The 23,398-nt window shown below is 50.9% G+C and overlaps 1 protein-coding gene across 2 annotated transcripts in view; it reads right to left on the minus strand.

Moving 5' to 3' along the window:
- The window catches only part of SCN5A (sodium voltage-gated channel alpha subunit 5), a 173,543-nt gene extending 153,660 nt beyond the window's left edge, over positions 1-19,883 (minus strand). For both annotated transcript variants that reach the window (XM_043976098.1, XM_043976099.1), the window contains exon 1: positions 19,836-19,883. The gene's annotated coding sequence lies outside the window, so the exon portion shown is untranslated. The remainder of the gene's footprint in view (positions 1-19,835) is intronic.
- Positions 19,884-23,398: the final 3,515 nt, after the last annotated feature.

The raw sequence follows: 23,398 nt of genomic DNA on the forward strand, positions 1-23,398 counted from the left end.
TCCTGGGAGATGGCATTCTGCAGGAAAGGCCGGCACCTTCCCGTGGTTCATCTGATTATATACAGTCCTGTTGTCTAGGCCTGGGGTGGCTATGAGGCAGGTGCTTAATCGAAGTCTGGTGTCACCCGTGGTTCTTGAACACACACCTTTGATTCGCTAGCTTTGGAAGGAGGCACATCAGGGCGGGATGTTGACAACTTGGGACCCTGTTCACACACTCAATGAATAATCATTCATGGCTCGAAGAAATAACTCATCCCTCTGCTCCTGCCCTTTCGGCAGGGGACTGGAGGCTGGGACATGGCTTTGAAGACTGGCTTTACTAATTACTGCCCACATGACCTCAGGCTACTTCCCCCTTCTGAGCCTCAGCTTCCCCCTGTGTAAAATGAGGCTGGGCCAGATGTCCTTTTTTTGTTTTGTTTTGGTTTTTTTTGTTTTTCAGGGCAATGAGGGTTAAGTGACTTGCCCAGGGTCACACAGCTAGTCAGTGTCAAGTGTCTGAGGCTGGATTTGAACTCAGGTCTTGTGCTCTATCCACTGCGCCACCTAGCTGCCCCAGATGTCCTTTTAGGACCCCTCTGGCTCAGACTTCAATCCAGAGCTGCAGAATTTGGAGACTCCTCACTCCATCTACCCTCCCCTGCTCAGAGCCTGGGCCTGTGATGAGCTAAGGAAGGCTAGGACAGAACTGGGGATGGCGTTGTTCTCCCCAAGGGCCGTGGACCTCCTTTTAAATCATTTAAATTCTGGAAGGCTGTCGACTCCTGGCTCTGCTGTTAGCCAGCTGTGTGTTCTCAGAGGGGTGACTTCCTTCTCTGGGCCTCAGTGTCTTCAGCAGCTCCGTGAGGTCCCTCCCTAGCTCTGAAATTCTCTGACCGTGTGACTTGCCCTGACTTGGTTGGGTACCAACCTCAGGGGCCTTGTTGGCCCTCAGCCAGGAACAGCTCAGACCTCCTCCCTTTCCCCCCAGGCTGAGGGGGAGAGCAGGACTCTAGTAGGGATTCTAGACTCTCTAGTGTTGCTCCAAGGTGAGCTGCTCCTGAAGGAACAAGACCAGGGTTCAAATCCCACCCGTGACATTTATTATCTGTGTGACCTTGGGCAGGGGACAACTTTTCTAGGCCCCCAAATAAAATATAATAATAACAATAAATAATAAATAAAATGGGCTAGACGCAGAAGCCCTTTCTGACTCTAAATCTATGGTCCTATGACAAGAATTCACTTCAATACAACAAAGTAGGTGCCTATTCTATGCAGGCACAGCCAAGACAAAATCAAAACAGTCCCTGCCCTCAAGAGGCTTACATTCTAGTAGGGAAAACAACATGGACATACATAAGAAAATTCAAAATAAACACAAAGTTATATGGAGGAGGGGGGAGCACTAACCTGTGAGGGGAAGGGATCAAGAAGAGATGCAAAAGGCCCGGAGGTGGGGGCTGGAATGGCCGCTTCCCTCAGCATAGCTAAGGGAAGGAGTCAGGACCTTCCAAGGGGCAGAGGGGCCCAGCTGTCCTCATGCCCACAGGCCAGGCCCATCTTCAGCTCCTGAGAAGGGCTCAGCTCACCCCCTTCTCCTGGGAAGACTTCAGGGCCATCTCTGAAGATCAGCTGCACCCCTTCCTGAGAGGGGAGGGGAGCCGGACCTTTGGGCTCAGACCACTCCACCATCACCCTGCACAGATGATAAAGGGCAGCTGCCCACAGCCTGCTCTAATCCTCCCACTAATCCTAATAATAACTGACATTTATATAGTGCCTCCAAGTTTGAATTGATCCTCTACATGAATTATAAATGAGAGAGGTTAAGGGGCCGAGTGGGGGGAGGCTGGCCATGGAGGACTTGGGTTCAAATGCCACCCTGACCTTTATTGGCACGTGAGCCTGGCTGAGTCACTTCACCTCTTGGTTCCTCAGACATCTTTCCATCCTGGATGGTACAGGGCAGTGGTCCCTCTATCCACATAGGTAGAGTGAGCTTCTCCTTGATTCAATCATGGGTCTGATTCTCCCTCTTCCCCTCAAACGAATGAACAAGAAAGAAGCCGGGGCAGGCCAATGGAATGAGAGCTGGAACTGGAGTTGTCAGACCTGGGTTCAAGGTCTAGCTCTGTGAGGTACTCACCTTGAACCTCAGTTTCCTCATCTACAAAATGGGGTGCCTCCTTACACTGCATGATTCACAGGGCAGAGAGGAGGAAGGAATGAGATGCTGTGGGTGGGAAACTTTTTGTACCGGTAATAAAGAAAAACCCAGAGACCGGCTCCCAGAATGATTCACTCCCAGCACCTGTAAGCTATTATCTTCACAGTAAACGGACTCAGACCCATCCCGGGTGGCTGTGGGAGCAGGTCTCCAAGTATTCCCTCGTCCAGCCTCAACTTATCCTAAGTCTGGGTCTAGCCAAGTGCATTCTGCTTGTGTTTCCTCCCTTGTTCAGCAGGCCAACTCTTGGCTTTTTAGCCTTGTCCCCTCCTCCTTCCCAATCACTGGTGCCTGGGGGAAGGGGATGCCCAGCTGCAGAGAATGAGTTTGGGTGACGTTGTCCTTGAAAGGGGCCCAGGCAGCCACCCGTGGGCTCTGCAGGCCCCTCTGGGGAGACCTTCCAGCGTCCAATGTCAAACTCTTAGAGGGAGGGGACTGATCAATCTTGCCAGGATTTGGGGGTGGGCTCTGAGCCTCTGGTCATCCCTGGCCCCTCACCCCACCTCACTCCATTTGCCTTTAAGCTGGTCTCCCATGCTGAAACCCAGGCATGACCCCTCAGAGCTCTAGCCGTAGCTGGTCCTTCTGCCTAAGCCGGGGGACTTTAGTCAAGCTCTGCTAAGCTGGGCCTCCCAGGGGTCCCTCACAGCCAGTGAGGCCCAGACAGAAGGTCAGATTCCACGCAAGCCGTTGCTCGCTATTATAACCATCCTCATTCTTCCCAGGGGGCTGCTCTTCTAGGGCTGAGGTCCAGCCAGGGCCTGCAGCCTGGCCTGGGCCTTCCCCTCCCAGCCTCCACCTGCCCCAGCCCCTCCTGAGCTTCCTCAGGGCACAGGCTCTCCCAGAGAGCAGAGCGACCCATCCCTCTGCTGGGATGCAACTTTCCACTGGGCCTCAGGAGATTCAATCAGGAGAACAGAAGAAAGTTGTGAGAGAGGAGACGCAGGGACGGCAAAAGCCTGGCAGCATAAACATTGTTTTTCCCCTGCCAATAAGTCCAGGCGTTCATTCCTTCAACTCCACAGAGCTGGAGCAGTTTCCACCCCACTCCAAGAAGTCTCCCAGGCTACCCCCATGCACACGATGTTGCCTCCCTCCTGCCCCTTCTCTGGGCCCTTCGTCAGGCTTCCATGAAAACTGTAACATCCCTGGTCTTCCCAGAAGGCTCTTGGTCCCGGAACCCTGACTAGCCTGGGAGAATCAAGGAGCAGGGTCTGTCTTGTTTCCCCTGTGTCCCTGAATGCCAGAGCCACAAACAGGGCTTATAGGGCCTCAGTAGGGACCTCCTGAATGAAGGATAGCCCCCGACCCAGGGATTGGGGGTGGGACAGGTCAGGTAGGTTCAGCGAGATCCAGAGAGTTTAAGCTGCCTGCTCATGGGCAGGCACCAGCTTGGCATGGGCAGGGCCAGAGCTCAGAACTCATTTTACAGATAAAGAAATTGAGGCCCAGAGAGGGAAGTGATTTGCCTGCAGCCCTACAGTTAGTACCTGGGGAAACTCTGAAATAGGGTGTTTGTGTCCTAGAGGGAGAAGAAACAGGCCGGAAAGATGAGAAGTTCCTGGGGCCCGAGATATTGGGGAGTTTGAATGGCAAAGCGACCCAAGGTTGGGGGAAGAAAAAAGCCAGGGGATCCCTCTGGCTTCTGGGACCACGGAGGAGTTTCTTAAATCATTCACTTGGGCAACTTGGCCTATGGGAACTGCCCGGACTGGCAACCCAGAGAAGGACTCTGAGGCAAAGAGAAGGGCCTTGGACAGGCTGTTTCTACTCTGTGGGTCTCAGTTTGAAAATCTGTGAAGTGGGGGAGCTGGACGACATTGTCCCTGAGGCTCCTTCTGGTTCTCAAATCTATCATTGATTAAGGTCTCAGAATCTGAGAGTGTCAGAAAGGCCCAGGACGCATCCTCACGACTTGGCCCACAGGTTCTTCTCTCCCACTCCACAGCCTTCCTATTTCCTCCCATCTACCCCTCCTAGGTCACAGAGTCCCTGTCTTTTCCCCCTGGCCCCTCGCAGGACCAGGCTCACATCCTCACCCCAAGGCTCCCGAGAGTTCTCATGGCTCTCCTCCAGGGCCAGATGCAGGGGTTCCGAGCCTGAGGGCTCCCCAGTGTTCCTCAAAAACTACTTCCAGAGACTCTCCCACCACCATGCCAAGAGGTTCCCCTGTCAAGGCTTTGCTGCCACCAGGCCCCGGGTCCCCCCATCGCTTGCCTGCAAGGTCAACAGCCAAGGCTCGGGCCCCAGAGATCTACCCCCAGAGGCTCCCTCTGTCAGGCTGTGGGTTCCCCCCATCCTTGCCCTCCAGGACTGCCCCTAGAGGCTCTCCCTCAGCCAGGCCCCGGGGTCCCTGGGCACCTATAAATAGCCCCATACCATATTGATCACTGTAAAAGGGTACACCATGTTCTAGGCCCACAGACAGGAGAATCTGAGTCTAAAAATACCAGTGCAGGAGAGACAGCGGCCAGACAGAGGCGTGAAAGTGTGTGTATAGATGCATGTGTGGGGGTTGGGAGGGGGAGAAGAAGGGGGCCGGGTAGGGCTGAAAGGAAGTCTTGGCCAGGAGAGGGGAGGGTCTTTCCCCCTTCTCCTACTCCTCCCATGCTCTCTGCCAGCCTTAGGCCCCTGCTGGGTCTCCAGAAACAAGGGTCCCTTCCCATCTGGGCCCCGGGTATAGCCCTGCTGGCTTCCGTGCCAAAGCCGCTGTCCCAGCGGCGGCCCACCTCCTTCCCCAGCCCCGTGTTTTCCACTGAGCTCCATTCCCTGGACATGGGTGAGTCACATCTCTGCTTATAAACTTCCTGTTTTCTCCCTCTCTCCTCCAGGTTGTCCTGTTCTTGGCTTCCCCAGGTAGGCAGCCCCTCTGTTCTGGGGCTCTCAGCTCCCCAATTTGGCCTCAGAATCTAATTTCTTCCAAGCCCACAATTCTCTGCTCTGGTATTCAGGTCTGCCCACTCACCTGACCAAAGGGCCAGCCCCCTTGCTGTCCCCAAAGACCCTCCCCAGGCATTCATACACCCAGGAGCCAGCCGGGCGACTCCTTGTGATGCAGGGGCTGACCCTGGAGACAGGCCATGTGGCTGGATCAGAGCACACACACCTGTGCCAGCTTCTGGCTGTGTGGCCTCTCTCAGCCTCAGTTCCATCATCTGTAAAATGGGAATGGTTTGCACCTACAAATTGCTCACCTCACAGGTTATTTGGGGAAAGCACTTTGAGAACCTCTGAGCAAGCAGAAATGCTAGCTTGACCACTGTGTTTTTGTCATAAAATGCTAGTTTCCTTCAAAGTTCCGCCTTCTACAAGGGCCCTCCCACATGCCAATGCAGTCCTCCAGCAGTCCACTTGTATTTTATTTTGTATCAACTTAGAGAGCGCGTGCTATCTCCGTGGGGTCAGGGGCGGTCTTATTTTTTATTTTGACTCCCCCCCAGGTGCCAAGCACAGTGCCTTGTGGACTGATTAACTGGTGACATATTATAAAATATCTTAGACTTTGCTATTTACTCAGACACCTCCTTCTTCACCCTCACCCTAGACTGAGGTCTCCCTTCAGCCCATAACTAGAGAGGGTGATTTTTGCCCAAGAGTCATACAAACGCACACAACCGTGTAGCCTATCCCCCTGATTGTGCCTGGGTTGTTCCCACAGTCACTGGGCCCATCCACCAGATGCACACACGATCACACTGTGAAGCCAGCACACACAGAGCCAAGCGTAGACAAACACACATTGGATGTACACCCTGCGTATGCATGAGCGTACCATATGCATGTACGCACACTGCACCTACAAACTAGACGCACCGATACTAGTGATCACCTAGTCGTCTAAGGGCATTCTTTTCTCCATCTGAATCCTTTTTGACCTGTCCACATTGGACATTGTTGACTAGAGATTCTGCCTTTTCTGCTTCTCCTCCTTCCTGTCTGACTGCTCCTTTTGCTAAATCATCCCCCACATTGCTGTGGCCCCCAGCTCTGGGTGGTCCCCAAGGCTCTGTCCTACAACCTCTCCTCTCTCTCCTTACTCTTGCTGACTTTGCTCCAGTGGGCTGAGATGCCATCTCTAAGCCTGTGACTCCAATGTCTATACCTTGGGTCCCAGCCTCTTCCAAGTTCACCAGCACCCTCCTGGACATCTCAACCTCAATGTCCCCTGAAACTCAACACGCTTAGAACTGGGCTCACGATCTCAGCCTCAAACCCCTCCCTCTGTCAGACACCTCCCCCCATTTCTGCTGAGGGCACTGCCACCCTTGTGGCACTGCCACCCTTGTGGCCTCCCAGGTTCACATGCTCATTGTCATCCTCTACTCCTCCCCTCCTTCCTCCTGAAGAACCAATGAGGTGCCAGTCCTGCTCCTCCTACACCCACATATCTCCCCCATCCATCTCTCTGCTCCAGCGCTGGCTCTCATCCCCTCCTGCCTGGATTTTTGTAACTGCCTCTGAATCGGTCTCCCTGCCTTAAATCTCTCCCCAGTTCAGTCCAATCTTCAGCCTGAGCCAAAGTGATTTTCCAGTAGCAAAGATCTGAGTAGTCATCCTCTTCCTACTCGAGAAGCTTCAGTGGCTCCCTATTGCTTCTTGGATAGAAAACAAACTCATCTCTTCAGCTTTTAAACCCTTTGCAATCTGGATGTGGTGACCTACCTTTCCCACACCTCTGTCCCTCACGCACGCACACAACCCTCCATCTCCCACGTCCACGCCTTTGTATCGGCTCTCCCCACTGCCTGGAATTTATGCTTTGCCCATCCCCACCTCCTAGACTCCTTTACTTTCTTCCAGACTCAGCTGAAACCCCATCTTCTACAGAAAGCCTCCCTCCAGCTGCTGGCTCCCTCCCTTTCAGTCTAATCTCCCCACCTCCCTTCACCTTGCTGCCTTCCCCTCCCCTTTCCCACTTTCTCTGGGCATTTTCCTGAAGGCAGCAGTCACCGCCCCTCCCCCAGCTCTCTGAACCCTAGAAAACCTCAGGCAGGACTTTTCCCCATTCCCCTGTGCTTCCATTACAGACAGACACGCTCTGTCTCTCACCTAAATAAATGACTTCTTACCGGGATTCCCATTTCTCCCTATGCTGATCAACCACAGATTGCTGTAATGTCCATCATCTCACCCTTGGAGACCCCCCCCCCAAGTTCTAGCTCAGCTCACCCTTTCATGCTACAAATGGATAAGCATTTATGAATGAGGAGTCTCCAAGAAGTACAACTGATCAGGGAAGGGGAGTTAGTAATAGTAATAATAACAACAATGAACAATGGCTAGCACTTCTATAGTGCCTACTATGGGCCAGACACTGAGTTAGGCAAAGTGCTTGGCAACTATTTTCTCATTTGATCCTCACAACAGCCCTGAGAGGCTGGTACTATTATCATCCCTAATTTACACTCGGGGAAACTAAGACAGAGCTTAAGTGACGTGCCCAGGGTCACACAGCTTGTAAGTGTATGAGGTTGGATTTGAACTCAGGTCTTCCTGATTCCAGGTCCAGGGCTCTATGCACTGCACCTAGCCAACCTGTTTAAGCCAGGTCACCTATGTAACCTTGGGCAAATGGCTTAACCTCTCTGGGCCTCAGTTTCCTCATCTGTAAAATGAAGGTGTTGCATTAGATGGTCCCAATGTCCCTTCCAGCTCTAAACCGCATAGGATTTGTCCCAGATGACACAGCGAGCTCCCGGTCTTCGTTCATCTCCCTTCATCTCCCTCGAGCCTCACCCTCGTCTGTCTCCAAGTCTGGGATCCAGCCAGCTGGTGACCTTTACCCCAGACTCGCCCTCATCAGGGACGGTGACCCAGCCTTGGAGAGCAGAACCAGGAACACAGAGGCTGACTTAAGCCAGACACAAGCTAATGATTGGAATCAGCTGCCTTGGGAGGTGGGGGGCGAGGGTGGGGGGTGAGCTCCCTAGACCTGGACGCCTCTTGGCAGAAGCTGGACAGATGTCTGTTGGTGATCTTAGAGAAGGGATTCCCATTCAGCCCCAAGGTTAAGCTCATGGCAGGCAAAGGTCCTGGCACCTCTGGGGTTCCAGAATCCTCCAGGGGTCAGAAGATCACAAGAGACATTACCTGCCCAGCCCCCTCCTTTTACAGAGGTGGGCATTGAGGCTCAGAAGGAGGAGCTTTGCCCAAGGGCCCATCAGAGGCAGAAGATTGGACAGAGGCAGAGCATCCTCCAGACCTTGCTGCCAGGACCTGACCCCATGCTCTGGATGCCCCTGGGGGCTGTTGTCCTCTGGACAGCTGCCCTTGGCCCTCCTGAAAGCTAAAGTCCTCACAGGAACAATAGCAGACTAGAATCTACCACCTTCCTCAGCTGGAGGCTCCTGGGGGAGGTGAGCAGGACTAATATTGCTAACAGCCAGAGAATGGCTAGATCTGTGGTTACACTACTATAGGAGGCTCTCATGTGAGGAAGTGCCTCTGGCAGGGTGCTAGGGACCCCTGCTACCATTGAGTCTGACCCTGACCTAATCAGGAATCCCCCCTCTAACAGCAGGTGTTCATCATGGGGCAGGTTGGCACAGAATTGTCAAAAGCACTGAGAAAGGAAGTGACTTGCCCAGGGTCATCCAGCCAGTCTGTATTAGGGGCAGGACTTTAATCCAAATCTTCAAGGTTGGAGGTTGGCTGTCTATTCATTGTATCACGCTGCATTTTATTCTATTATAATCACACTAGTAACAATAATGATGATGGGCTAGAACTTATGGTCTCTGCTCCTGAACATGCCCACCAACATGATCCCTCCATTTCCAAAGGAGAATGCCCAGATACATGCCTCTTAACAAGCCCAGAGGGACAGCAGGAGGGTCTTCCAACCTGACACAAAGACCTGCTTTCTCCCAAGCCATGGAAGACACAGCTTGGGAGGTGAGTTTGCTGGTCTCACCAGTGAGGCCACAAGGAGACTGGGAAGCCTCCATACAGTCAATCAGCCAGCATCCCCCCACTCGCCAATGATCCTACCACAAACAGGGCCAAGGTAGCCCAGGTGTGGCTGGAGGGGATGTGCTGCCTTCTCTCTGGCTCCTCTCTGGGGGAGAGCCCAGAAGCTAGAGATGGGCTCTGGGCACCATGATATGTGACTGAACTTCTCAGGTAGGTTTTCAGGTGCTTTGAGCTGGCCTCTGGGGACATGCTCAGCACAGGAGCCCTGACACCTTCCAAGGGTCTTCTGGCTTCTCTCCTATGATATCTTGTTCATCTTCAAGAAACAGCCTGGAACTGTTTTCAAATGTTCTATCCCTGACAGCAGGAGAGCCAAGGGTCCACCCCTGGGGGTACAACGCAGGGATCATCTGAATCTTGAGAAGGGCTTTGTTGGTAGGGGTGTCTTTGTGGGAGGTAAGGGATGAGCTCCCTAGACCTGGATGCCTCTTGACAGAGGGACATGAAAGCTGGGGAGAGAAGGGGCACCAAAGGCAGAGTCTAGGAGAGGTGGGAGCACATAGAGTCTGTGTCCACCTCTATTTTGGGGATGGGCCCAGGCCCGCCAGGCTTCCTCCCTCTCCTGGCTAGGCTTCATCCCTCGGTACCACCCAGGTGTAGCTTCCATCCTCTCTCTCCTCCCCACTCCTTTCAGCTCCCTTTGTCTGTAATCCTCCCCTCCATTAGAATGTAAGCTCTTAGAGGGCAGGGACTTTCATGCTGTTTGCTTACACCTGATCCCCAGCTTTTAGCACAATGCCTGTTGCCTTGTTGCCCTGCCCAAGGGATCATGGGATTTTAGAGTGGACAATGGCCCTATGGGTCACCTACCTCAATTTCACTCATTTTGGTTTTTTTGTTTTGTTTTGTTTTTTTTGCAGGGCAATGAGGGTTAAGTGACTTGCCCAGGGTCACATAGCTAGTAAGTGTCAAGTGTCTGAGGCTGGCTTTGAACTCAGGTCCTCCTGAATTCAGGACCAGTGCTTTATCCACTGCACCATCTAGCTGCCCCTCACTCATTTTGAAGAAAAGTAAATTGAAAGCCAGAAAGGGAAAGTCACAGACAGCAAGAAACAGTACAGCCCAGTGGGAGTCAGAGGGTCAGAGTTACTAGCTGTGTAACCTTAGAGAAGTCTCTTAACTTCTCTGGGCCTCAGCTTCTGCATCTGTACAAAGAAAGAGTTGGACTCGATGCCTGGTGAAACTCCAGCCCGATGATTCTTATTTGAATACAAACAGCAAACTCACTCGTCCCTGGCTGTTCCCTGGGGACTCTTCTTTAGCTACTAACCCAGTGAGTCTTAGGCAACATGGCATGCAAGTCAGGTGGCACAGTACACCTAGATTAGCCCTGAAGAGGAGATGAGAATGTTCACCTCCCTTCCTTCTTTTCAGAGGTGGGGGACCAGGGGTGTGGTACACAGCATACACTGTCAGATGCAGCTGATAAGTTGGCTGGTTTTGCTGAACAGTTCCCCACCCCCTTCTTTTTCAAAGTTCTTTGTTAGAAATGCTGACTCTCTGGATGGGGAGGCAGAGGGGACATGTTTGGGAATGCAAAAGAAATCAATAAAAAATTAAAACCCAATACATACAGTTCCATAACAACAGATAGAAAACACCAAAAAGAAACTGAACTGAGTAACTGAAGAGCTAGTAATGGTTCCAGAGAATGTGAATAAAACAGACCTTGCTTCCCTGAGCAGAAGGTGGGGGACTATGGGGGAAAAATGGTGCATATGCTACCCGTCATGATTACAGGAGGTCGTTGTTTTGCCTTGGAGGGGGGGGGACAAGGCAATCGGGGTTATGTGACTTGCCCAGGATCATACAGCTACTGTCAAGTGTCTGAAGCTGGATTTGACTCCAGGGTGGGCACTTTATCTACTGCATCAACTAGCTTCCCCAATTGTTTTGCTTAGCTGATTTTCTTCGATGCATTTCCAGATAGTGGGAGAAGTCACATTTGCAAAAATGACTGAGATGTTTAGACATGAAGCATCAATACAAGGCAGCACACATTTTAAAAGTCAGGCAGCGTGGAACAGGGGGCACAAACAGCCAGGGCCTTTCTGTGTGACGTTGGACAAATCACTTCTGCCTCGGTTTCCCTCCTCTCCAGAGGGCTGACCAGCTCTAACCTTCCAGGAGTCTTTCTCCAACACTTCTTCCTCCCACATCAGGATTCCTTCTCCTTCCTCCCACCCCTCAGTGTATCTGGGGGAGCCAGAAGTCTTGTCCAATGCACACCCTGGCTGATCAGCCCCCTAGGGAAAGGAGAGAAGCACCACAAATGTGATTCTATCCAACCTCCTTGTCTACCAAGAGTTACCTCGCCAGAATCCCTGACAAGCCCAGGCCAAGTGTTTGAACATTTCCGATGACAGAGGGCTCACTACCTCATTGGGCAGTCACAAGGCAGCCTGCCTGTTACACTGCTGGACAGTTCTCAAAGTGTTAGAATGTTCCTGTAATGAATCACCCGGGAAGAATGTGGAGCCAACCTTCACAGCTGCCGGGCCCTCTCCCTCCTGGCTGCTGGACTCCCTAGTCTCTCTTTCCTCACCCTTGCCAAGTTCAACAGGGAAACCCCTTCCCCCAGCCCTTCAGTGGATACAGCTCAAACAAGAGGGGGAGGTTTTTCCAAAGGAATTGTGATCAAGAAACTGAAACAATGAAAACATAGAATTCAGAACCTTCTGAAGGACAGGTATCAGACCCAAACCTTGACAGGGTCTAGCCAGAGATGGACTTGGCTGCCTAAGGAAATCCCTTTCCCTTTTTTCCCTTGCTTTGGCCCTCTCTGCATGACTTTAGAAGGGACCTCAGAGGCCATCCGATCCAATCCCTCCTTTTACAGGTGAGGAAAGTGAGACCGAGACAGGTTAAGTCTCATCCAAGGTCACAAAGATGGTAAGTGGCAGTCAGAATTTTAATCCAGGACCGGTGAGTACAGATTCAATTTCCTGAAATCTATCCCCAAATTAATTTCCTGTCCTTGGGGCATTTCTTCCACAGACACCTTCTGACTTACTCAATCATTCATTCAACAAATGTTTATTTTGTGTCTTCTGTGTGCAGAGCACTATGCTAGGCACTAGATCAAGTTGGAGAGCCTGAGATCCTTGGGTAGTAAATCAGACAAGCTGGGCCTGGGTCCTGCCTCTTCCATCTGTCCCTCCAAACCATTCATGAAACCTCTCAGGGTCTCTCAGTTTCCTCATCTGTCCAATAAGAGGAGTTGGACTCAAGAGTCCCAGAAGTCCTCAGTTCTCATTCCCCCCTGTCTTCTCTTCTCCAGGACGAGAGGCCTTGGCTCATGTGACAAAGATTTCAGATTGCACCACCATATCGGTCACCCTACCCTGACGACACGCGTTTGTCAATGACCCTCGAAAAATGTGGTGCCCGGAACTGAGCACAATGCCTCAGATGTCATTTGACCGGGACAGAGAGCTGGCTCATCTCCTCCCCATTCCGGGCACCAGATTCCTGCTGCTCTTGGATCCTCAGCCGGCGGGAGGCTTTTGAGCATGCTGATCACCCTGTTGGCCAACACTGAGTTTGTGGGCTAGCACCAACCCCAGGGAAGCCGGCCAAGCCAGATTCCACAATCCTCATGTTTGAGCTTTTTTTTTTCTTTTTCACTTAAATGCTCACAATCCGTCCCAATTGACATTTTTACCGATCAGATCAACCCACCTATAACTTTGCCAACCCTTGTAAATCATAACTCCTGCCCTCATCCCCTTCTTTCCATTCACACATCACCTCTCACCTATAGACTACTGCAATAGGTTCCTAATTGGGCTCCCTGCATCTAGACTTTCCATTCTCAGACCTAATCACCCACACAGCTGCCAAAATAATTTTCCTAAAGCACAGGCAACATGGTGTAGCAGATAGAGTGCAGGCTATGGGAATTCTGACACATAGCTCCTATCCGTTAACTCCTGCCTCAATTTCCCCATCTGTAAAATAGGGATTATTGAGAAGATCAAATGAGGAAATAATTTTAAAATGCTTTGGGAATCTTAAAGTGGTTATAATAATAATTATTATTATTAATAACCAGTTTAAAGTAGATTCCTTGAAGGCAGCCATTTTTAGATGTTATTTTTGTATTGTCGATGCCTTTCATATGGTAGATAATAAATGGTTGTTGAATGAGATTGATTTTGGTCATTCAACATATTCGTTATACCCCCCCATCCCCGATTCTTTGTGTTACCTGCAAGCTTGATAAATATGCCTTCATCTATGCAAATGCTAAAAAGACAACCAGTTCAGGTTTGAGGACAAAAACCCTGTGGCCTTCCACTAGAAAAGTCCCTCCAGGCTGGCACCAACCCTTTCGATCAATAGTCTTTGGGTAAAGGTAAATTTCACAAGCCTTAGCACCTTGGATATCCTATCATCTAACCAACCCCTTTCTTTTACAGATGGGGAAACTGAGGCCCAGAGAGATAAACTATTTTGCCCAGATTCACAAAGACCATCTCTGTCTCTGTAGTAGCAGACCTGGGACTTGAGCCCTTGACATCACACTCCAGATCTGGTGTTCTTTCCACAGTGGCTGCTCGGCCACTCATGATTTGGGCCAGGCTGCTTCATGTTGTTCAAAAGGATATACAGAAATACTCTGCCCAAGAGAGTCACAGACTTGGAGTCAGGAGGACCCGAGTTTGAATATTGCCTCAGCCTCTTACCAGCCTCTTACCACCCATGTGACCTTAGGGAAGTCTCTTAATCTCTCCTACACCCCTCCTACCTCTTTTCTGTAAAATGGGATAAGAATGTGCCTGCCACATAGTAGGAGTTTAAAGAATGCTTGTCTATCTCATAGGGTTGTTGGGAGGATCGAATAACACAAGATATAGAAAACACTTTGCAAATCTTAAAGTGCAATATAAATATTATATATTCTTTTTGTTGTTGTTGTCATTGCAAAATCCACACACATCATACCCCACCAAAGAAGATGATTCATTTTCCATGACTTGTTCTTAGGGAACTTAGGACAGGTCTTGGTAATCACCTCTCTTCCTCCCGCCCTACTCCAAGGGCTCACAAAACATTTGCTTCATAATCCCGCTAGAATTTGTTGAGGGTTATTGGAGCTACCTAAAAGGAATTAGAAATTATTTGGATTTAACAGCATTATAAGAGCGGATTGGCCAATCTGGAAGGAATAGAAAGGTCAGAGAAAGAAGGAGGATTCCTGGGAGAGTCTGGGAAGGGGAGAGGGAGTCAGAGTCCTGTTCAAGTCACAGTACTGCCTTCTCTGTCCTCTTCACCTTACGCTAATGCTACCCATGCCTTAAGATCCAGGTCAGGTCTGGCCTCCTCCTCGAAGCCTTCCCCAGCCACTCACCCTGCTTATCTTTGGATTCCTCGGTGCCTCTCCCACTCACTCTGTCACCTGCCTTGCATTATTACCCAGAAGTCAGCGGCCATTAGAACTGAGATGGACTCCAAGCCCTTTGGTCTAAGCCCTTTATTTTCTAGAGGTCCAGAGAGGGCAAGTAATTTGAGGCCACAAAGGGAGTCTTTTGATCTACGACAAGAAGCCAGTTCTCCTGATTCCTGGCCTCCATGTCTTTCTCCATTGCTCCATATATTATGCTTAACACTCCCTTGGCTAAAAGAGGCACACCTCTTTGACTATGCCTTTCTGGCCCTCAAATCCCTTGTCATTCTTATTACACTGCCCTCCCCCTCACACACTCGACAGTCCAGCTAAACCAGACTTCTTACCGTTGTTCCTTATTACACGGTTATTTCCAATTTCCATGCCTCTGCACAGGCTGGTCCCCAAGCCTGGTGGGCATTCTTAGAATCCCTCTCTTCCTTTGAGATGTAGCTCAAACACCATCTTCTGCATGAAGCCTTTCCCACCAGCCCCCAGTTGCTGGTATCCCAAGCCATCACTCACTATCTATTTTGCACATATAGAACCTATGTATATACATGGACATATATTTGGATAGAAATGTTAAGCTCTTTGAGGTCAGAGACCATTCCATAAAGGCATCTCCAGAGCTTAGAACAGGGTCCGGCACATAGTAGGTGTTTATTAAACGTTTGTTGATTGGCTGATTGACAGAGCCATGTTATAATGGAGCTTCCAAGTTCTATAAGAACTACAGAATCACCCAATTTTTAAAAGTCGGATTCTTAATGAAGGGAGAAGTGAATTTCATAGTAATATATTATATAACACTCCAGCATCCTAAATCTTTAGCCTCTACACACTGAGTCTCTTGAATGTCCATGATTCCTTAATGATAAGGCCCAAGCTCACCCATCCAGATTAGTTTTTGTTGAAAACTGTCTCGGTCACCATCTTTCTTTATCAGTGTATCCAATGTAGTCTGTTTCCACAGGACAAATAAAAGTCTGGTTTCTGGTCTGGGCATAATCTGAGGAGATCTATTTCATCCTACCCAAAGGAAAACGCTTGTCTGCACTGAGAAAAGACACAGAGTCCAGATTCCTCTTTCTTGATACCTTATCCTCCAGAAAAGTCTCTGAGCCCCCAGATTCTTGGGTCCTCTCATTAGGGGCCTCCACATTTCTCCCTCTCTCCCTCCCAGCTACATTCCAGTATCTACTCTTTTTTATTTTATTTTTTCAGGGCAATGAGGGTTAAGTGACTTGCCCAGGGTCACACAGCTAGTAAGTGTCAAGTGTCTGAAGCTGGATTTGAACTCAGGTCCTCCTGAATCCAGGACCAGTGCTTTATGCACTGTACCACCTAGCTGCCCTCCCCCAGCTACATTCCAAGCACCTCCAGGTTCTGGACCCTGCCTTCCCCCTCTCCAAAAATCCTCCCTCCCAACTTGATTGACTATGTGACCCTGGGCAAGTCTGGCCTCGATGTCCCAACATACTTCAACAGGGTTGTGTGAAAAGTGCTTTGTAAATCAAATGCCATAAAATGTTAGCTGTTATTTATAATCATAATCATAATAATTATTATAATTATTATTAGAGTTGGATGGGCCTTCAGTCATTTGGTCCCACCCGTACTGATCAGGCATGGTCTACATAATATTCCTTGACAAGCCCAGCCATTACTTAAAGACTGAGAGTAACAAGCAACTCATTCCTTATCGAAGTACCTAGTTCCTTTTGGAAAGCTCTGATTAGGAACCAAAATCAGCCTCTTTTCCACTTCTGCCCCTGGCTCCTGTTTCTGCTATCTGGGGTCAAGCAGAACAGGCTAACCCTGTCCCTCCATGACAGCCTATTTGAAGGCAGCCATCATGTCCCCTGCCCCCACTCTTCCCTTTCCCAGGCTACACCTCCCTAATTCCTTCACCAGATCTTCGTTCAGCATGATTTCCAGTCCTCTCTGCATCCCAGGAGTTTTCCCCAGGCCTGCTCTAGTTCATCCTAAAACCTATCTTTCCAAACTGGACGTGGCACTGGAGGCCTGCTTCCCAGAACCCCTCTCGTAGGCCAGGGGATCTGCTCTCTTATGGGCCTGAGGCCCTCTCTGCCGCCCCCCCCCCCCACCAGTTTCTCTAACCTGGAAACAAGAGGCTAGCACTTGATCTCTCAGGGCTAAGAATTCTAAGATGCAAAAGCTGAAGAGGAGGAGGACACAGTAATGGAGACGAGAGACAAGCGTGTCACCCCCTTCTGGGTGACATGAATGTATTTCAATAGCTGCCTTCTGGAGAGGAAGACTTACACAAAGGAATGAAATGCTAAGGGCAGAAATCTGGGCACTTTGGTGGGCTGCTGGTGAGTGCTCAGGGCTTTCTTGGCAGCTCTTGGTCTCTGTGCTGGTATTTATTTCTCTGAGACAGCCATTCTCTTTGCCTAGCTATAAACCTGGCCCTGGGCAGCCCACTTAGAGGTCTTTTTCTCCAGCTACTAACAACAATATCAACAGCAATCTGCATATTTTGTGGGTTCTTTGATTAGCCAGTCTGAAGTCAAAGAGACCTCTGAAGTTATCTAGTCTATGGCCCTTACTTTACAAAAGGGGAAACTGAGGCCCAGAAAGGCGAGTAGCAGAGAACCAGAGCCCAGTTATTGTGCTTCCCAGTTTTTAAATAAGTTTGTTTCCTCTCAAAGAGTTACTGGTTTCCCTTAGACCTGTTTTATCCTTTAATGTAAGCTAACAGTGGACAGAGAGTGGACATTGAGGCAGGAAGACCTGAGTTCAAGTCCTACCTCAGGAACATATTGGGACCCTGGGCAATGTCACTTAGCCTCCCTCAGCCTCAGTTTCTTCATCTGTAAAATGGTTAACACTAATAGCATCTACATCATAGAATTGTTGTGGAGATCAAATGAGAATATATATATATATATGTATACACACACACACACACACACATATATGTAAAGCATTTCACACATCTTCAACTAGCTATATAAATGCTAGCTCTTATGATTATCTAAGAAGAGTTTTAAGCCAGGCTGACTGTAAGGACAGCTATGTAGACAGCCTTATTCAAAGGTACTGGGCAATGGGTGAATGCTCTATGGAGCCATTTCTCAATTATATTTTCAGACTTTATATTAATGCATTTATTAAATGCCTTTTGTGTGCAAACATGGGCTTTACTAGGGAAATGATTACATTTTCTTGGGCCTGAGTCTTTATCAGTAAAGTGAGTGGATTGGCCTAGGAATGGGTGACCTCCAAGGTCCCTTCCCTTTCTGGGGCCGGAATCTAATGATGGGCCAGGGTGAAGGGTTCCTAAAGCCTTCCCCAAGAAACTCCAAGGCAGGCCTGGGCTCCCTTCTTTACCTCCTGCCAGGGGCAAACTCGGAGGTGTGGCTAGCCCACAAGGGTCCTGCCCACAGTCCAGAGGCGAGGCGGCTGTGTGGCCAGTGGGCCAGTGCCCCCTCTCACGGAGCCATTGCCTGGAGAAGCCGCCTCCTGCGCCAGCTGGCCAAAACGCACCGCCCAAACGAGGCCCGCAGGTCTCGAGGCCGACAGGTGTGGCAGCCTCAAACTGGCCGACGACACAGCCGGATATCCGTGCGCCCCTTTCTCAGCGGCCTCTCAGAGGGTCCCCAGAGAGGTTTCTGCCCAAAGCCGAAGAGATAAAAGCACATGGGCAAGGGGATGCCCTGGCGCACGGGAGGAAGCCCAGGTCTGGGGACCCAGGGCACTGTGCGAGGTTGCCTACCCGGCCCCTGCCGACACCCCCTGCCGTTCCGTCCTATTCGCTGGGTCGGCAAGCAACCTCCAGATGCAGCTTCTCGGGCAAGGGACTTCCTCCCAGGACGTACAGTGGGGGGCGGTGAGGGGAGGAGAGGATCGGGGAGAGGGCACACCTCTCAGCTCCGTCCTCAGTCCCCCGCCCCTGTCCCGGGCTATCTCACAGGTCCCGGGACACCATGGGCCTCCAGAGATACGCAGAAACATCCCCACAGACGGCGAGATTCCACCCCCCTCCCCGGACCTCCGTTAACAGAGAACACAGAGCCCAGAGCCATCTCCAACCCCCGCCCCCTCTAGCATAGGTAATAGAGATCTCTTCCAGTCCCAGTCATACATAGTACTCCACCACAGGGCTTTGCGCACAGTAGGTGCACAACGAAAAGCCATTTGAAAGGTATCCAAAGGAAGCAAGATTTCTCTCTTCGGAGATTATCGAGATTTCCCCCTTCTACCCCCTCCTCCCCACCCTGTGTACGTACACACACACACACACACACACACACACACCACACACACACACACACACACACACACACACACACACACACACACACACACACACACAGAGAAAACAGTATTCGGACCGAAATCGGGGAAGACACCTGCCCCCAAAGATGAGGGCACCTCTCCCCTTCTATTCCAAGCTTCTCTTGGCTGTCGGCTAATATCTTCCACCTTCTGCCCAACCTGAGAACCCCCAGTCCCTGGAAGCCCCCTCCCCCAGCCGTTCCTTCCACTCCCCCCCCCCAGCCAAGGCTGCTCTGACCTTGGGGGCTGTTCCATTCCACAGTTTTCGGGGTCCGAGGGATACTCGGACCCCAAAAGAAAAATACAGCCCACGATGGCCGGGGGGGGGTTCCGAAAATTCTAAGCAGAGCTTCTACTCCCCTTTCTTCCACTGGCCCCCAACATCGCCACAGTGACGGAAGGAAGCTTCCATCAGGGGACTGGGACTGAGGCGGGGGGTTGGGGGGGGGAGAAGACGAGGACACTATTGCCTGGAGACGTTTCCTGAGCACCGGGAAGGTTGGGGGGGTGTCGAGGGGTGTCGAGGAGGGATCCCTCCAAGCTTTGGCTAGCTGCGCCCCTGCTTTCCCGATTGGGGGGGGCGCAAGTCCAGGATAAGGGAGACTCCGGGGGAGGGGATTCTCTCAGGGAAACCTCTGGAGGGGGGCTTGGGAGCCCCGGAGGGGTGCGAGAGGAGGAAGGGCTGGCGGCAGGGGCTCGGGGCTCCCTCTGTCCCAGCGGGGCCGCCCGGAGCAGCAGCAGCGACAGCGGCTGCGAAAGAAGCAGCATCGCCAGCTCCCGGGCAAGAGAGCGAGCCGCTACCGCCCGACCTGGGGCAAGAAAGTTGGGCGCTCCAGGGCCGGCGAGGGGCGCGGGACCGCGGCTGGCCTTGGCCCCTGGTTCCCCAGCCCTCCGCCCAGGGCCCGCCCGTGGGGGGCTGCTGTTATAGCAACAGCCCAAGCGCTCGTTCCTCACCTGCTCACTCGCTGGCTCGCTCTCCTGCCCGCCGCCTCCTGTTTGCTCCGGCTCCGGCTCCGGCTCCGGCTCCGGCTCCGGCTCCCGCTCCGGCTAGCGCGGCTCCTTCCCAAGCCTCCCGGTTCTGCGCTCACTCGCTGGCTCACTCGTTTCCCGGCTGCCCGCTCCTGCCGGGGCCGCTCCCGGGGAGGCGCGGGCAGGAGGGCTGGCGGGCGGGCTGCCTGCCTCCGGGGGCGGGGCGGGGCGGGGAAGGGCGGGGCAGGGGCAGGGTCCTGCCTCGCCCGCGGCACCGGGCGCTCGCTCGGCGTTGCGCCGTGGTCCGTTGCGCTGGGCTCCGGCTGCCCAATTGGCGGCGCTGGGCTGCCCTCTGCGCTGGGCTGCTCTCTGCGCTGGGTTAAGCCGGGCTGAGCTGAGCTATACGCTGGGCTGAGCTCTTCTTTTCCGCTGTTGCCCCTGCTCTCTGCTCTGGGCCGGGGAAGGACCGGCCGGGGTGGGGTGGGGTGGGGGGTGAGCCGCTCTGCTCCTTGACTCGCTTCTGCTCTGGACGGGCTGAGAACGTCCTCTCCTGGGACGCGCTGCTCTAAGAGCTCAGCCACGTGGCGACCCGAAGGCTTGGACTCGGCGCTGCCTGTACGCCGAATCCAGTGCCATTCAACTCCACCAATCCACGCACATGCACACCTGCCTATGTCCTCGCGTGCACATCTGGACCCAGGCACGAATACACGCGTGTGTGATCACACACACATACTTGCCGGCTCACCAACATACCCAGGGATGTTTAGAGTCAGAGAAACAAGGTTCTTGTCTCGATCTGACCCTTAGGAGCTTTGTGACCTCGGGCGGTTCTCTAGAACTAGGTGGGCCTCAGTGACCTCGCTTCTAAAATGGAGGGGAGAAGGGGTTGTGGGTAGAGGGCAGGCACACATTCTCTCTCTGACACAAACTGGCTGAGGGACCCTGGACAAATCCCGTAACCTCTTGTCCTAATCTTTCTGTTTTGTTGTTGAATCGTTTCAGATTCTTTGTGACCCCGTTTGGGATTTTCTCGGCAGGGATACTGGAGTAGTTTGTCATTTTCTTCTCTAGCTCATTTTTTTTTAAAGAGGTGGAACCTGAGGCCAACAGGGTTAAGTGACTTGCCTAGGGTCACACAGCTTAGTAAGTGTCTGAGGCTAGATTTCAACTCCGGAATAGGAGTCTTCCACTGGGTCACCTAGCTGGGTTTTTTGAGTACCATAAATTACCAAGGCGTCATGGCAGCAGTTTCAACAGCAGAGGTTCACAGGAGTTCAAAACACCCTGCCATGGCTAAGCAAATGCAGGAATTAGCTTAGATAGATATCCCTTCTACCTCTAACTCTGTGTTTCTATGATAAAACAAATACACACAAAAGATGGGTCCACAAAGTCATGTGACAGCTGCTGTAAACAAAACAGACCAGAACTTAGTCTTGCCTTCCCCAATCTTGATGCCTTTAAAGGAGGATCATTCCAGGTCATTTATGTACTTAGTATTTGCAAAAGGCTGATAATAGGTTCATAAACCTAGAGATGGAAGGGTCCTCAGAGGTCATGGGTCCACACTTCTCCTGTCACAGATGTGGACACTTGAATCCCAGAGAGGTTGTGATTGGCTCAGGGTCACATAGCTAGCAAGTGATAACAGGTAGGATTTGAATCTACGTCTTCCTGCTTAGCCAGCACTTTGAGCACTAAACCCTACTTCCTTTCTTAGTTTGGGTCTTTGGAGTCTTGGGCAATTTCTTCTCAATATCTGTCTTGAAGGGTGGGTTTAAATGTTGGAAAAAGCCGGAAAGTTATTGGGTCCAAATTTGGTGAATCAAGAGATGGTCAGGAGAATTCATACAAGGACTCTGAAAAACATTGCAATTGAGTGTGAAACCTGGAAGACATTGGCACAGGACCACTGAGCATGTGTGTCCCCATCAAAGAAGGTTCTGTGCTCTATGAGCGAAGCAGAATTGCAGTAGCTCAAAAGAAATGTTAAATGTACAAATTTAGAACCACTTCCACTACATGTTCGTGCGGACCATGGGTGCCCAAGCACTGGTAGAGCCTCCTGAGCTCATATCAGTCTGATCAGCCGGAGTTGGACACACTGCGCCTTAACTCTGACATGTTGATGTCACCTTGGTCTTCTTCAAAAAACAAAGGACAACAACCAACCATCAGGAGGTGGTCACAGAATCATTGTCCTAGGTCAGGTCATAAGTGAGCCTGACCATAGAGTAATGAGCACCCTTAACTTCTCATCACATAGAACCTAACTGTGCACAGAGATGCTGATCTCTCAGTGATCTAGTTGTTCAGCTCTACTTTCTTGGTTACATCCCCTGGTTCCTGTTCCTCCCTTAACTGTGAATCTCTCCCATGCCCAAGGTTCTGTCCTAAGTACCCTTTCTTTTTCACACTCCATCTCAGTGACCTAGCATGGCTAGACTGGGAGTAGGAAGATTCAGATTCAACTCCCTCTGTCCCTTTCTAGCCAAATGACCCAAGACAAGACACAACCCCTCAGCCTCACTTTCATCGTGTATAAAATGAGGGTTTTGGACTGGATGACTGCTAGGGTTCCTTCTAGCTTTAAATTGAGGATCCTATGACCTTATCCAGTTCCATGGCTTCAATAACCATCTATAGGGATAACTCTCAAATCTTCATATTCGGCCCCAAGCTGACTTCTGGCCCTAGATCTACAACTATTTTCTGGGCCTCCCTACTCGAATAACCCACCAGCTCTTCAAGATCAATCTAGCCCAATTTGAACTAGTCTTCTTTGCCTCTAAATCTTTCCTTTTTGGAGTTCCCTATTTTTGTGGATGGCACTACTATTTTTCTAGTCCCCTGCTCTTGAAACCTGAAGGCATCTTTGATGCTTCCCTCTCTTTTACCCTCTACAATCAAACAACTGCCAAGCCCTGTTCTGCTTCCAAGATAGCTCTCTCAGATTTCCCCAACTCTCCACTCAAATGACAACCACAAGACTATTTCTTATAATAATTCCTTGAACGGATCCCTCTTCCCTCTAGACTCTTCCCTTCTGCAGCCCATCCTTCTCACAGCTACCAAAATAATATAGGTCAGACAAAAAAAAATTCAGTGACTCCCCAGTGCCTAAGGAAGAAAATACAATATTCTTATCATGGCTTGCAAGACTCTCTATGATCTGAGTCCAACCCATTTTTCCTTGCTTATTTCTCCCTGAACACACTAGAACCAGATACATATACTCATTTAAACACCTATTTCTTTGACTCTTCTTGTTCACTTGCTTTCTTCTTTCTTAGAAGATGAGCTGGCTCTTCCCTTTGTCCTCTTCCAGATTTACTAGAGACCAAATAGAACAAACTTAATGGGAGCAGCTTCTCCACATCCCCTCTAGAATGAGGGGGAAGTCATGGCCCTTGTCCTGGCAGTGAATTCTAGATTTGTGCTGGACAGATGGCTGTGGGTGAGCAGGGTGGTGATATGGCTATTTCTAAGAGGAGATCAAGGGAGGTGGTAAGAAGGAGGCACGGGGTTGTAAAAGATGGTACAAA

Source organism: Dromiciops gliroides, chromosome 1 (assembly GCF_019393635.1).
Source record: "Dromiciops gliroides isolate mDroGli1 chromosome 1, mDroGli1.pri, whole genome shotgun sequence".
Lineage (NCBI taxonomy): Eukaryota > Metazoa > Chordata > Mammalia > Microbiotheria > Microbiotheriidae > Dromiciops > Dromiciops gliroides.